This window comes from Tamandua tetradactyla, chromosome 24 (genome assembly GCF_023851605.1).
Source record: "Tamandua tetradactyla isolate mTamTet1 chromosome 24, mTamTet1.pri, whole genome shotgun sequence".
NCBI classification, from domain to species: Eukaryota; Metazoa; Chordata; class Mammalia; order Pilosa; family Myrmecophagidae; genus Tamandua; species Tamandua tetradactyla.
In genome coordinates, this window is record NC_135350.1 from 54,641,471 (window position 1) to 54,658,919 (window position 17,449).

Genomic DNA, 17,449 nt, shown 5'->3' on the forward strand with positions numbered 1-17,449 from the left:
CTTTAAGATTTATCATATGTATGAGAAATAAAGAATAATAAGATGAACACCTATCTATGTACCTGCCAACTGGCTAAGAAATGGAATGTTAACAGTATTTTTGATGCCTTCCCAAGTACCCTTTTCCATCCCATTTCATCTGTCCCCTCCCCAAAGTGAACCTCAATCCTGAATCTTGTGTTTTTTTATTTCCTTGATTTTGTTTATAGACTTTGTCTTATATATAGGTATCTTAAAACCATATTTTTTATGGTCAATTGATTTTTACTGCAATTTATTGAGATATATTCACACATCATATCAGCCATCCAAGTATACAATCAATGGCTCATAAGATCATCATATAGTGGTGCACCCTCACCACAATCGATTTTAGAACATTTCTATTATTCCAAAAATAATAAAAAAAATTAAAAAGAAAACCCCAAACAGCCTATGCTAGTTTGAAACTCTTATGCATCCCAGAAGAGCTGTTTTCTTTTTGGGGGCAGACCTATTGTTTAGGGTGGCATCTTTTGATGGATTGTTTCCATGGAGATGTGACCCTGCCCATTCAAGATGGGCCTTAAGACACTTACTGGAATCTTTTAAGAGAGCTCACTTGTAGCTGAGAGGAGTCAAACAGAAATACCACAGGGGCTAAGTAAAGACTCACAGAAATAACCCGAACCTGGAGAGAGCCAAGGGAAGCTAAGAGATGAAATTCAGAGTTTGCCTCAGAGAAGTTAAGTGAAGGCTCACAGATGCTTGGAGAGAAAGCTCCTGCAATAAGAAGTTGGAAGCAACAAACTGGGAACAAGGACTTTAGACCCCAACCAGGTGCCTTCCCAGCTGACAGAGTTGTCCTGGATGCCAATTGCCTTTCCTCTGAAAAGGTATCCTCTTGGTGGTGCCTTAATTTGGACATTTTTATGACTTTAGAATGTAACTCATAACTTCATAAATCCCCTTTATAAAAGCCAATCAATTTCTGGTATATTGCATTCTACCAGCTTTAGTAAACCCAAACACCTCCCATACCCTTCTCCCCCCTATTATTTATTTGTCTATTTATTATGTCTTTACTCATCTGCCCATAGGCTAGTTAAAGGGAATGTCAGTCACAAGGTTTTCACAATCACACTATCACATGATAAATGCTATATAGTTATATACTCATCATCAAGAATCAACTCTACTAGATTATAGCTCAACAGCTTCAGGTATTTCCTTCTAGGTATTTGAATACACTAGAAGCTAAAAAGGAATATTTTATATAATGCTAATAGAATAACCTCCAGAATGACCTCTCTACTCTATTTGAAATCTCTCAGCCACTGAAATTTTCTTTTGTTCCATTTCTTTTCCCCCTTTTGGTCAAGAAGACATTCTCAATCCCATGATGCCAGGGCCTGGCTCATCCCTGGAAGTCAAGTCCCACATAGGGGGTGGGTAGTGAATTTATTTGCAGAGTTGGCTGAGAGAGAGAGGCCACATCTGAGTCACGTAAAAGGTTCTCTGGGGGTGACTCTTCAGCAATAATCATAAGTAGACTTAGCTTCTCCTTTGCAGGAATAAACTAAAACCAATTTTTTTAGTTAGCATGTTTTTTAGCTATATGTAAATGGAAACTAAGATTTTCTTTAGCGATTTCCTATGATTACACGTCACATTTTGAAATGTTGTCATAAATATATATGTTTTAAAATGCTTCAAGCAAAGACATCTTATTTCAGGAGGAACTTCCCTCTTTCTCTATTCCATTAAACAACTTGCAAGGCAAAAAACAAAAAGGGAGAGAGAGAGAAAGAGAGAGAGCTAGAGAGCAATAGCAATGCTGCATAATTTTAGCTGCAACCATCTTCTTCTTGAGTTCAGTGGTGAGGGAGCAGGGCGGTAGGCTTTCACTTCCCTGTAACTCTACCACTGTGAAGTGATAAAGAACAGACCAATCAGGCAGTCCATCTCCCCAGACCACAGGGATAGGCTCAGGGTAAATATGACAAAAGTCAGGTCAGTAAGCATCATTTTACTAGAAATATTGGGAAAAGACACATTGTTTCTACTGGGATTACAACTCTCTTTTGCTTTTTATTTCTTTATTAGAGAAGCTGTGGGTTTACAGAACAATCATGCATAAAATACAGAATTCCCATACAGCACCCCAATATCAACATGTTGCATTAGTGGGGAACATTTGCTTGCTTTTTAAACCTTTAGATTATCACTGTTAACAGAACCCCAACTATTTAGTGGAAAATATTGATTATAACAATGTAACTAGTAATTTTGCTGAAATGAAGGCAAAAAGAGGGAAATATCCTTTGAGAATAAACGAAAATGCATGCATTATGTATATCTTTATTTAATACTCATACACGCAGCACTGGGCCATCAACAGAAAACCTAGATGTGTGCAATAATTAAATTCAGACATCCTTCTGTCAAGATAAAAAGCATAGATTCATCTAAAGTTTTATTTTTTTTGTTATGAATATGTATTTGTTAATACAAAAGGACAAGACAAATTCTATTTGATAGATGATTTTTAAACTTGATTTATATTTTTGCAATATTTTGACATATGATGTTTAGGCCTCCATTTTTCTTTTCACTCATGGCAGCCTGGCTGGGACCTGCTTTCCACAGCTCCAATCCTCAATTTTTCTTCAGATACTTGGCAGTTCCTCCCTTTCTATCTCTCTTTATTCCTATTAACATTTACTGGTTTTCCACCAGCAAGAAGCTATCCTAACAGATCTCGCATTGCAGCCACTCCTGCCACCTCTGGCAGCTTCCCACACACATCTGCCAGGTTATGCTGGTTCTCTCTCACCACAGCTGCTGAGGCAGAGTTGCAAAGATTAGTCTTTGGAGGGCTGGGCCTGAAGTGAATTGCAATGGGGCCAAGTGGTTTGTGTGAATGTGTATGTGTTGGGATAGAGGTGGGGCACAGGACAAGGTAGAAATTCAGAAAGGAAAATGAAAAAGAGAAAATGCCTTAAAGGAATAGGTGAGAAGCTATACACCTGTAGAAAGGATAGTTGATGGGCATCAGAGAAAGCAAATTTGTCTGTTTTAGAATTTCAGAAAGAAAAAAACAGTGGTGAGCATAACAACGAAGGTAGAAACGGGAGCCATTGCTTCATCTGCAACCATGGGGAACTCATTCTGAGAACTGAACGTAAAATTCAGAGTCAGAATTTTATAAACATAAAGGTCAAATGTGAGTCTATTTACTTTAAAGGACAAATCAAAATTGGACTTAGTTTTAGCCAAAGCCTAGTTAGATTGTGTAAGAAGTCACACCACTTTTTTTTTTTTTATGAAATTTTAACACCATTTGGCTTTCCCCAGCCTTTCTCCAGGCTAAGCTTCCCAATGAGGTGAAACCTTCTTAATTAATAGGCCAAGTTAACTGTAGTCTCATGAGTGCAAATGTCCCTTTTAATGACCTTTGATAATAAAAGGTAATGGGGAAGAGCAGGCAATGACTTGGTTCTTCAGAAATGCTTTAGTAAGGATTAAGGGCAGTTAAAGATGAAAGGAAATGCTTGGACTCTAACTTCTGGATAGCTATAGTCCAAGCATCAGCAGTCTGTTTCATAAGCAGAAATAAGGAAAAAAATGAGATAAAACAAGGTGAGTAAAAAGGATACAGGGAAACAACAAAAGCAAGATGTAAGAGACAAAGCAAGGGGCTGAGGAAGCTCATTATAATGTCATTCCATGTGGTTATGAGTCCATCAAGGGGCAATTAGAACGTGGGGGGTACCGCTCCTGAATCTGGAGAAAATGTCACACAGGATGAGCATTACTGCAAACCATAATCATTTTTTCTTGTAATTCTTGCCTTGGAAGGACAAAGCTATGAAAGTAAGTAGAGATATTTTCTCCTACTATGATGTGAGACTCCAATACAGGTATCAGGATCATCTGGGTGCTTGCTGTATTGCTCATTTCTGGGCCTCACCTGAGGCCTCCTGAAGCAGAAGCTCTGAGAATAGGGCCCGTGGGTACACAATTCACAATATTTCCCCAGAGATTCATAGGCACAATGAAGTGTGAGAATTACTGGCTTATAGGATAACTATGAACATAATTTTTCTTTTATTTGTTATCCTAAATTATGCTTTGATTGGTAAGAAATGATCTAACACTGAAGAATTCCATTAAGAAAATCTGTAAAATCTCATAGTATGTCTTGATTGCGTTGGCTGGGGAGGGCTGACTGAACATCCTCATTGACATGACCTTTTACCTATTTGGAACTTGAAGAATTATGAATTACAAGGATTCATGAAGCCCCTGAGTATATAATATGAATGAGACTGTAGATACATTACATTGAAGTATTTAGTTTTAAACTAAATATAATAATGTAAGTCCTAAATCTCTAATGTCACAGATAACTATAGCTACCTATTTATCAAAGCCAAGCTCACCTGAGCTATTCATTAAAGCTGAACCCAGCTAAGCAATGGTTGCATAACAGTATATTAAGATAGAGGCATTGGATAACTGAGTTATGAGCAATTTGAATTTGAAAATAACCATTTGAGATGACAAGACTAGTTAAATTACAGCCAGAGAAAAGAGGGTTTTGTAGAGAATTGGTTGTGTACTCTGAGTCCTACCTTCTTCCAAAGGGAAAGTATGGTTGGGACTTTGCTTTCATCACCATTCAAAATGGAGGTGCTCTAAGGAAATCATTGAACGTTTATTGAGATCATTGATAAGCCATTGATGAAGTTTGAGAGGTTCCCATAGACTGTGTAGTACTCCTGCCTGAGAATATAAAGGACACAAACTCAGTGACTACCTGCTGATGGATAACTGGCTAGTTGCTGAAGGAGAAGTTGTCATTTGAGCTTGGCCTGAATTTTCAGGGTTGCTGTGAAAAGATGCCTGTGGATTTTCCTTTCATCAGATGAGGACTGAACACAGTGGAAATGCTGGCCTAGTGTGTCTTAGTTCCAGAAGACCTCTTGATTGGTCAAACAGCCTCAGGATAGAAGCCAAGGATATGGTTGAATCCCTAGGAGTTTGGCAACTAAGTGGAATAGAGATGCATGCCAAGAAATCAAGGGCACTGTAAGAAGAGGTCCCTGATGATGGAGGGTCTAGGAATAGTCCATGATTGTCCCCACCAAGAGAAAAGCATCTTTAATAATTTGTCAAGTTCTGAAATCTCTAGGCCAGCTATGATTGTGTCCATCAAATAATAACTTCCTGTTTCCCTTCCCTTTCCTCTCTTTCCCCTCTCACACCTCTGCCCCAATCCCAGAAAAGTCAGAAACAGAAGCTGACTATTGAGGAAGATATGAGAGAGAAAGGGAAAAGAAGCCAACCACACTCCCCTTCCCCAGCTTAATTCTTGCTCCTGGCAGCAGGACCTAATGGAAAAGAAGAAAGAAGTCGCACCTTTGATCGACGATTGAGGAATTGATTCATATTTGAAAGCAGACATTCTGATTGAGAATTTAGACTTTGTCTTACAACTTCAAGTAATCATCAGACTTCAAGTTATTTAAAGGGATTCTTTAAAAAAGGATTTTCTTGTTCATGCAGGAAGAAGAAAAATATTCCTCTGAGCACAAAAAGAAAGGACTGTAAGAGGCAAAAAATAAAGTTGCTTTATAATTGTTTCTCATGAGGTGTCCTTGATCAATGTACCAGTTAAATTGATTAGTGTAGCTCTAGAAGCTGTGTGTCTCAGGTATAATTTGGGCACCTTTCTTATTTTAATATTACCCTTTTTCCTTGGTTACCCATTCTAAAGACCTATAAGTAAGGGAGATTTGTAAAGGCTGAAGTTTGGAGGACATTTTGAAGAAAAATATTATAAAATTGCTAGGGTGCCCCCTGGGGCCTTGGAAAGTTTCCATTCAAGTGAGTGGTCTTGAAGCTTGAGCTTCAGTAGCTTCATGGTCAGATCTGTCTGCCCTATCTTATCACCAGCAAGTCCTGTTGTCTCTCCCTCCAACATAGATCCCAAATCCCAATCACATTACAGAATCTCATTAACTCTAGATCAAACTACCATCATTTCTCACCTAGACTATATGGTCACCTTTAAGTTATCTGACAGACTCCACCTTTGCCCCTCTTTTACATTCAATTATCAGATTGCTCTTGTAGAAACATAAATTAGATCATGTCATTCCCTTCCTCCAATAGATTCTGGTCAAATTTTAAAGAAAGTCCAGTCTACTATGTCTTATGAGAACCTATGTGACCTGGCTCTAGGCTATTTTCTGAACTTATGACTTTTCATTCTCCCCATTGCTCATTATGCTCCTAGTATATTGAACTTTTTGTTGTTTCTCAAACACACAAAATCCATTTTTACCCAGGGCCTTCGTATTTGCTGTCTCCTCTGTCCTCTGCCCCAACATTCTACTGACAATAATGCACACAGTCACACACTGACATACCACCTACTTTCACTGTCTAGTTGTTCTAGTTTGCTAGCTGCCGGAATACAACACACCAGAGACGGATTGGCTTTTAATAAAAGGGGATTTATTTTGTTGGTTCTTCAGAGGAAAGGCAGCTAACTTTCCACCGAGGTTCTTTCTTACATGGAAGGCACAAGATGGTCTCTGCTGGTCTTCTCTCCAGGCCCCTGGGTTCCAAGAACTTTCCCCGAGGTGACCAGCCAGCTACATGGTGGCAGGTTGATTACATTGGACCACTCCCTTCATGGAAGGGGCAGCGATTTGTTCTAACTGGAATAGACACATACTCTGGATATGGGTTTGCTTTCCCTGCACGCAATGCTTCTGCCAAAACTACTATCCGTGGGCTTACAGAATGCCTTATCCATCGTCATGGTATTCCACATAGCATTGCTTCGGATCAAGGAACACACTTCACAGCAAATGAAGTGCGGGAATGGGCACATGCTCATGGAATTCTCTGGTCTTACCATGTTCCCCATCATCCAGAAGCAGCTGGATTGATAGAACGGTGGAATGGCCTTTTGAAAACTCAATTACGGTGCCAACTAGGTGGCAAAAACTTGAAAGGCTGGGGTAATGTTCTCCAGGAAGCTGTGTATGCTCTGAATCAGCGTCCGCTGTATGGTGCTGTTTCTCCCATAGCCAGGATCCATGGGTCCAGGAACCAAGGGGTGGAAATGGGTGTGGTGCCACTCACTATTACTCCTAGTGATCCACTAGGAAAATTTTTGCTTCCTGTCCCTGCTACCCTGAGTTCTGCTGGTCTACAGGTTTTAGTTCCAAAACGGGGTGTGCTTCCTTCAGGAGAAACAACAGTGATACCACTGAACTGGAAGTTAAGATTGCCACCTGGCCACTTTGGGCTACTTATGCCTCTGGATCATCACACCAAGAAGGGGATTACATTATTGTCTGGGGTAATTGACCCTGACTATCAGAAGGAAGTAGGACTGCAACTACATAATGGAGGTAAAGAAGAGTTTTCTTGGCATATAGGAGATCCCCTGGGGCGTCTATTAGTACTACCATGCCCTGTGATTAAAATCAAAGGGAAACTGCAACAACACAATCCAGGCAGGACCACTAATGGCTCTGAGACTTCAGGAATGAAGGTTTGGGTCACCCCACCCCCGGTACCATATCTGTTCTAGTTTGCTAGCTGCCGGAATGCAACACACCAGAGACAGATTGGCTTTTAATAAAAGGGGATTTATTTTGTTGGTTCTTCAGAGGAAAGGCAGCTAACTTTCCACCAAGGTTCTTTCTTACGTGGAAGGTACAAGATGGTCTCTGCTGGTCTTCTCTCCAGGCCCCTGGGTTCCAAGAACTTTCCCCGAGGTGACTTCTTTCTGCATCTCCAAAGGCCTGGGCTGAGCTGCGAGTGCTGAGATGAGGAATGCGGAGCTGCTAGGCTGTGCTACATTGCGTTCTCTCATTTAAGCACCAGCCAATTAAGTCACTTATTGCAGCAGACACGCCTCCTAACCGACTGCAGATGTAATTAGCAACAGATGAGATTCACCTACCATTGGCTCATGTCCACAGCAACAGAACTAGGTGCCTTCATCTGGCCAAGTTGACAACTGAATCTAACTACCACACTAGTCCTTAATGCTGATTTAATTCCTTTGTATCACCTAACATGGTTTAAAGTTATATTAATTGATTTAAGTTTATTGTATATCTCCTTCTCACCCTTATGAGGCAAAAACTTGTCTCATGTAATGTTGTATCCACATTTGACTAGAATATTTCCTAGTACACCAAAAATGCCCAAACTTGTGTGAATAAAGGAATGCAAATTTAAAATATATTGTAAGATGATGGCTTTCCGCTAATTCAGAAGACCTATTTTCCAGCAGTCTGCACAAAGGAGATTTAACTGTAACAAAACCCTCTTTTAAATCTTTGCAATTGATGTTTAAATTACAAGTATCCAGTGGTCAGTGTTGGAAGAAGCATAAAACTTGGGGGTTCCATCAACAAGGTTTCAAAAATGAGGGGACTTCAGCCCATTTTCTCCCAGAGTTTACTCTCTATATGCCATACATGTTATCTGCCCAGGAGTCCAGACTCACATCATGATCGTCATGGAGACCAGACCCGTCTATTGGGCTCCGTATTGGTCTGGTGCATCTGGGGTCAAGAGTACAACTCTGATCATCAAGACGTAGAGCAGCTACCCTCGATAGAAGACTGTACTGTCTTCATCTTTGTGGACATGTAGATTCCGGCCATCCTCCAACCACACTTGGCTGGGAGTGAATTTGACAGAAGGGTTTCTTGTGTGATGCTGCCAGAGAGAGCACACAACCCCGGGGAATGTGTCTCCTTCCTGTTCCTGCCAGGTTCTGAGAAATCATAGTGCAGTCTGCAGCTTAGCTATTATCCACTGAGTGTTACTGGGTGTAACAAAGGGGAAGAAAATCAAGTGGCATGATTTCTACCTGTAAGGATTCTACTGTGAAGACACACCCATATCCTAAGATCTTCATTAATGATGCCTTAACAGAGAACACACATGTCCTGAGGAAATACAAGCATACCTCAGAGATATTGTGGGTTTGGTTCCACGCTACTGCAATAAAGCAGTTTATTAAAATTGTAATTTATATTACAATAAAGTGAGTCACACAATTATTTTTTGTTTCCCACTGCATGTAAAAGCTATGTTTACATTATACTGTAGTCTGTTAGGTGTGCAATAGTATTATGTCTAAAATAACAGTGTACGCACCTTAATTAACATGGGACACAATTACATAGACACACTAAGTGAGGACATGCTGTTGGAAAAATAGCACCAATAGACTTGCTTGATATAGGATTGCCACAAACCTTCAATTTGTAAAGAGATACAATATCTGGAGGCACAATAAAGTGAGGCACAATAAAATAAGGTATGCATGTACAGATAAAAAGGCGATCAGAATAAGGTTAAGCAGGGTGGGTGCTTTTGAGGATGGTTTTAAAAGAGGAGAGAGTCATCTGAAGAAGATGATGGGAAATAGCCACAGTCCGAATGTTTTTCCAGAGGTCTGTCCCACGTCTGGCTGGGTAAACTCCTCCCGTGTGAAGTCTTCCTTAGTCATCATCGTGGAGCCCTTATCGTGAAGTTTCACTCCTTGACCTGCACCTCTTCTGTGCCTTGCTTGTACCTTTACTTCATAGTGATAAGCACACCATTTTACTATTATAACTTTATTTTGGTTGTCTATTGCACTCAAACTGTGAGTTTCTCTAGGTTTTTTTTTTTCTTTTTTTCTTTTTGCCAGCTTTTTCGCTACTTGGCAGAGTAAGCACACAGTAAGCACTCAGTGAATTCCACAGAGATGATTGCCGGCAAGTCAGGAACAGAGGTTGCCAAGTAGATACATGTAGTAGGGTAGAGTTAAGGAATGCTGTCCTGAGTCACTCAATCTGATTTAAGTGCCCTGGGATCTGTGCAAGACATCCTGGATTTGAATTGAGATTCTGCTCTTTATCTACTAAATTGGACAAATTACTTACTACCACAGTGCTTCACTTTTCCCACCTGAAAAACAGAATTATAGTAGTATCTATCTTTAGAGGGTTGTTTGTGAGGCTTAAATGAGTAAATACATGAAAAGTGATGTGTGCTGGCACATAGCTATTATTCTTTTTATACTACTTATCCCACTTTACAAAAATATTTTATTTGTTTTGATTTGAATGTATGGTTAGACTGTACATTCTTGAAGGCAGAGACTATCTTATTTAGTATGATATCTTCAGAGACTTGTAATTTAGTTGACATATGGTGGGTGTTTTCTCCCTCATTGTTGAATATATTAATTGAATGATTCTGAGTGTGAAAGAGAAGTCAGAGGACTCCCTTGATCTCTATATTTTGGTAAAAGAAAATGGTTGTAGGGAGCAGAGCTGTGCCCAGGTTGTGTTATAACATAAGAAGTAGTAAAACTTGAGGCTACATTTGGACCACATTTTTGGAGAGTTCTTTCAGTAGAAGCACTGTGTGCTTTTCCTCTTCCCTGTTTCTTGGCATACATCGTGAAGTTTAATTGACCTTCACACATAAAATCTAAGTAATGAATTCAACTCATCTTTGAACACAAGGTGATAAAAGCAATACTGCACATCAAGAAAGTAAGGGAATTAATGAAGTCATTAACCTCAGTCAGCATGTTAGGTGACCCTGCCCCAAGGAATAGATTATAAAACAAGGAAAAATGCCTGAACCAAGAAGAGGGTTTATGATCGGTGGGAAAGGGGGAGGATACTTGAAAGCCATGCTAAAAGGGCAGTATTAGAAAAGAAACATTTATGGGACTAGTCCTTGGGGATTAGTAGGACAAGTGGGTTGAAATTTGGGCTACTGACAATCAGGGTATTACATGGGCAGCTCCAGTGGAGAAAGAAAGCAGTAACCCCTTTATATTTTTATTTTCTTGTCTCTTTCTCTTACTTCTCTTTCTATTTCTCTCTCTTCTATACATGTTTCTGCCTCAACATTTTATTTTGCATCCATTATTGAAAGTTCTTTGGAGAAATCATCTCGTATGTGATCTTCTTTTTTATGGCTCCCACACCTTTGTTGGCCCATGAACTTTCATATAATTCAGGAAAGATCAAGAGATTCAGGTGGTCCAGATACGACCCTCCCCTGAATTCCACACCTCCGTCAACAGGTATAAAGTTGGTGTCCCAGGGCTCCATATGCTCCAGTCATACCCCAGCCCTTTCTCCACATTTACTACTCTCCGCCTCACTTCTGTCATCTTCCTTAAGAGCGTCAGCACTAGTGTGGAGTTCACCTGAATGATGTAGGCAGAATATTTGATCTGGAGTAGCTTTAATTTACTAACCCTTTTCTTCTGTTAGACAGCACTGGAACTATTAGAACCTAATGGTCATTTTTCATTCATTCCTGTGACTATTTAATAACACATACTGAGCATCTACAACCCAGTTACTATGTAAAATGCCAGGTAATATGAGCAGGTTCTCTGCCCTTGTGTTGTCTTCTGTGATAACGGAGATAGGTATGGAAACAAAATCAATATGGTGAATTTGCTACTGTGGCAGAACTGTCTTCAGGATATACTGGAGGCACAGAAGGAGAGAATCATCATTCTACCAGGTCAAGAAAAGGTGCATAATTGAGATAATATTCTGAAAGGTGGGAGGTTTTTGCAAGGTAAATAAGAGGCATTTGTGGCAGCAGAAGATATGTAGCTGTGTGGTCTAGAAACTACAGGTACTTCAAATAGTTCAGTGTGCCTGGAGTGTGGAGTTCCGGGAGCGTTATAAAAGACCACTGAAGAAATGGGAAGGAGTCAGATCAGGTGAAGTCCTTACATACTTCACTGAGATATCTAGACTCAACTCTGGCGGTGGGGAGACATTGAAGGGTAATGTGAAAGGGTGGCAACACATTTTTTTTCATTTATTCATTCTTTTATGGGATAAACGTATATTGAATATCAGAAAAAAGTTCATGGGCTGTGCAAGAACTTTGATTAATACTTGTAGTGAGATGAGCAGACTTTAGAGAACCAGAGCAGAGAGGGCAGAAGGGAGGGAAAGAAAAGAAAGACAGAGAGGAAGAAAGTAGGGAGTGACATGGTCTGAATTAAAATTCAGAGGAACTACTGGGCCACTAGTAGGGGCAAGAGCAGAAGTAGGGGACCATTTGGAGGCTGTTGCAATGGATCCAGACAAAACATGATGCTGTTTTGAACCAGAATTGTAGTAGTGGAAGAGATGAGAAGTGGTTGGATTCTGGATATATCTAGATTTTCATTGTAGATTCTTGGAGCAGTTTTGAAAATAAATTTTATAGGGGTTAACATTTATTGAGGGCTTATCATGTGCTAGAAACTAGTCTAAGCACTTTATATATATTTACTCATTTCTTTCTCATAACAATCCAATGAAAGAGGTACCAATATTAGTCTCCACTTTATGGGGGACTGAAGCAGAGAACTGATAATGGAGTGAGGAATATCAGAGAGAAGACTATTCCAGACAAGAGATGACAAGGTTCTGAGTTAATATAATAGCCTTGGAGATGAAGTGGGAAATCAGGCTGTGAAGTGGTGAGGAAGGGAAGATGATATTTTCCTTCTTTAGTTATTTCATTTCCTTCTCTCTGAGCAGGGCATTTTATAAGTGCCCATTAAGATGGTGCAGACAACTTGAATCTCTTCTCTGGTCAGAAATGCTTTGGGAAACATTTTCTCTGTGAAGAATTTATTGTTCGCAGAGCTATCATTTTTATTCTTGGGAGAAAGTATTTTAGATGATAATAAAGGAAATAGTTGAAAATAACTGCTGTGCGAATATATCCTTAAACTAAGAGAGATGGTGGAAGTATAAAAATCAAGCATTGAGGGAAGGATTTTAAAATAAATTTTAATTTCCTTCATCATACTCTCTTCTGCTAAGTAATTTCTTTCTTACCCATGGTATGCTAGGCAATAATAATTTGCCAGTCTGGATTGATTCAAAGTGGGTTTTATTAATGAAGTCATTAGCACTTAAGTAGCAGAAGGATAATAAAAGGTGCTAGATTGTGTATTGGGTTCAATAGTAAAAGACCTTGGTTTTAGTCCTAATGCTATAAAACTCATTGTGCCTTATTCATAAAACAGAGACAATGAGAGAGAGTATTAGGACTGGATGTCTCCACGACTTTGGGAGGATAAAGAAGATGCTAGGTGAATGAAAAGAATGCAATGAAAAAGTAAAATCACAAATTATAAACAACTGAAAGGAGAGAGTTGAGGTTATTTCCCACTCAAGGAGATTTTCTGTTGAGTTTGCCCTTTTGAACAGTTTTCCCAAAAAAAAGTATATGACAGTTAAAAGTTATTAAGATTTACAAATATTATTTGTCATCATAGGTTGGAAGTCTTTTCCAATAAAGCTTTTCATTGTAGACTATATTTAAAATATCATCCTTCATCTTCTTAGGGCATCGACAGTAGGTAAAAAGACTCTTCCCTCTAGATTTGTTAGTTCATGAGCATATTTACTCTGTTAAAATGAAATCTTGTATTCATATCACTGTATCTAATCTCCATTTTGCACCCTCAGGTGTGCATTTTAAAATACATTCTAAATAGTTTAAAGATGTTGATTTGGACTGTATCAAAATTTAACCTTATATAACTGACATTTAAATGATTTCATAATTGACATTAAGTCCAGAATGCAGAAATTGTTAAATTATGTCATTTATGAAATTAATAAACCATGATTTATAATAAATGCATTTTAGTACTTTTTAAAATATTTATGGAAGCAGGTGAGCATGTGAACATAATGGACCATAAATCCAAAGTGCTAGTTTTAGGTTAAATTGCAATTTGAAGATATTCTAAAATATAGGAAATTCTTAGCTATTTGTAAGTTAATTCATTTTTAACCTTTTAATTGTGAAATATAACATATATACAAAAAAGCAATAAATTTCCAAGTACATTTCAACAATTAGTTATAGAACAGATTTTAAAGTTTGGTATGGGTTACAGTTTCACGATTTTTTGTTTTTTTTCTAGCTACTCCAAGACATTGGAGACCAAAAGAAATATCAGTATAATGATTCAACAGTCATACTCATTTGTTAAATCCTATCTTCTCTCTTATACTTCTTTTTTTTCAGATTGCTTTTTGTGCAAAATATCATATATACAAAAAAGCAATAAATTTCAAAGTACATCCCAACAATTAGCTGTAGAACAGATTTGAAAATTTGGTATGGGTTACAATTCCACAATTTTATGTTTTTACTTCTAGCTGTTCTAAGTTACTAGAGACTAATGGATTCAGCAATCATACTCATTTATTACACCCTACCTTCTCTGTATAATGCCACCATCACCTTTGATCTTTCTCTCACTCTTCAGTGGTATTTTGGCTCTGTTCATTCTAACTTTTTCATGTTCAAAGGGGCTGTCGATAATATGGGATAGGGATGGAATTACCTGATGTTCTGGAGTGGCTGGCCTCTCTGCATTTCAGGACTTATCTGGTCCAGGGATCTATTTGGAGGATGTAGGTTTTGTAGAGTTACCCTAGTGCATGAAAACTTTGTAGAATCTTATATAACAGCCTAGGTATTCTTTAGGTTTGGCAGGAATGGTTTTGGTTGGGGTTTGGCCAGTTGTGGTAGGCAGCAATGTCTAACTGAAGTATGCATAAGAATGACCTCCAGTGTAGACTCTTGACTCTATTTGAACTCTTCCAAACACTGATAACCTTATGTGTTACATTTCTTCTCCCCCTTTTGGTCAAGGTGGCATTGCTGATCCCAAGTTTCCAGGCTAGACTTATCCTTGGGAGTCATCTCCCATGCCACCAGGGAGACTTTCACCTTGGATGTCATTTTCCACATAGGGGGATGGCAATGGTTTCGCTTGCAGAATTGTGCTTAGAGAGAGAGAGGCCACATCTGAGCAATAAAAGAGGTCCTCTGGACATGATTCTTCAACATACTTTTAGGTAGGCTAAGCTTTTCCACTACATACATAAGCTCTACAAGAGCAAACCTCAAGATCAAGGTCTTGGCCTATTGATTTGGGAATTCCTAATGTTTGACACAGTATCCGGAATTTCCTTGGTGGTAGTTTAATTATCGCATATTTTTTCTCCCATCCTTCAAAGAATTTTGCCAATACTTTTTGTCCATCTGCTTTATATACTCTGGGATGTATCCAGACATTATATTAAACTATGCAGGATTAAAGGCTCTCATTCTTATTCTGGGCTCCTTGTGTTTGGATTGTTTAAATGATCTATACAGACAGGTTGAGTTAGATTATGTGCTATAGAAAATTTAGGTTCTGGACAAAATAAACCTTTCTTCCTTTGGTCTTAAAGAACTTAAAGAAGTTCTAAAACTCAGACAATGTTTCTTACCCCTGTATTCTGAATTGCTTAATCCTGACCTGATTGCCTTCATTCTTATCTCTAAATACCAGGTTATACATATGTAAAACAGCCTTTCAAAATTCAGGAATAACAAGATAAATTCATTTTTTAAAATTATTTCTAAATATCTATTTTTACTGAAGATTTAAATAGAAATGCTTTCTTAGTGACCCCGAAAGAAGGAAGAAATTTGTCATGTTGTATTAGTATTTTAGGGCTGATAAAGACTGAGGTCATCCAGACTTAGAATCTCAGAATCTTCAAATTAGGAGGGAAGTAAAAGTATTTGAATGCCTTTTATAATCACAATCTGTGTATCTCCAGTGTCAGGCAGCTTATTATTTCCCAAGTGAGTCATCTTCTCATTAGAATGTTAGACAAGTCTTTATATTGAGTCCATACTCATCTGCCTCTAACTCTTGGGCCCTTGTTGGTGAGTCATCTTCTCATTAGAATGTTAGACAAGTCTTTATATTGAGTCCATACTCATCTGCCTCTAACTCTTGGGCCCTTGTTGGTGAGTCATCTTCTCATTAGAATGTTAGACAAGTCTTTATATTGAGTCCATACTCATCTGCCTCTAACTCTTGGGCCCTTGTTGGTGAGTCATCTTCTCATTAGAATGTTAGACAAGTCTTTACATTGAGTCCATACTCATCTGCCTCTAACTCTTGGGCCCTTGTTGGACCCACTGGGACTGAGCAGTATGAATAGGATTCATTTTCCATATGAGTTTTCCAAATATGTGGAGAAAGCTACCACACTCTATTATTTCCCTCCTTGTCCCTGTCCTCTCTGCTTAAGGCTGAGATACTCAGAAAGAACTGTTCCTTGTGAAACAGAGGCCTGAACCCTCACCAGTTTGGTGAAATTAAGCAGCTTTTCATTTATAAGGTACACTTTCTTTCCTTTGGGGATCACTGAAAATAAACTTGCTTATCTTCAGTCCTTTGGAACTATTTCACATAGAATAGTAATAGTTTTGCACCAGTATCTTATAACTCAGATGAATCAAAATACTTGAATTTATCAAAGCAGTTTGGGAACTCTTCTAAAATCTCTGCATTTTAAGCTTGGAATTTGGTACCTCTTTCAGTGCTCTTTCTGTTCCTTTTGTTCTCCTAGGCAGAAAAAGTAAATAAATCACAGCAAAAGTTTCAAACAGTATGATTTTTGTTATTTATGTATATTGCACCATAGTTTGATATTTGATATTTTCATTATGAACAGACTTAAGAGACATTTTGCGGCCATTTCACACCCCAGCCCCTTCAGATGCTATCTTCTCAGATCTATAACAGCCTCTTTTATTCATCCTTGAATATGGGACCTCCCTTCTAGCTTTTGTATAATTCTTAACTGAAATTGTTAATAATTGCTTAATTGGAATCATGGTTTTTGAGGGGTTTTAACTCTCTTAAAACATTCACTCTTTTTTAGCTTCTCAAGCCCTGTTATCATGCCTATGTTCCTAATTTTACTTTTATTGAAATATCTTCATGCACCATACAGTCCATCCAAAGTATACAATCAGTGGCTCACAATATCATCATATAGTTGGTATTCATCTCATATGATCATTTTTAGAACATTTGCATCACTCAGAAAAATAAATTAAAAAAAGAAAAAATACGTGCATCCAATACCCTTTACCCATCCCTTTTATTGACCACTGGTATTGCAATCTACCCAAATGTTTTTACCCCTTATCCCCCACCATTATTTGTTTATTTTTTATCCTTATTTTTTTACTCATCTGTCTATACCCTGGATAAAGGAAGCATCAGCTACAAGGTTTTCATAATCATATGGTCACATATTAAAAGCTATATCGTTATACAATCTTCTTCAAGAATCAAGGTTACTGGAGTACATGTCAACAGTTTCAGGTACTTCCCTCAAGCCACTCCAATACACCACAAACTAAAAAGGGATATCAGTATAATGCATAAGAATAACTTCCAGAATGACTCTTGACTGTTTGAAATCTCACTGAAACTTTATTTTGTCTCATTTCTCTCTTCTCCCTTTTGGTCAAGAAGACTTTCTCAATTCCATGATGCCAAGTCCCAACTCATCCCTGGGAGTCA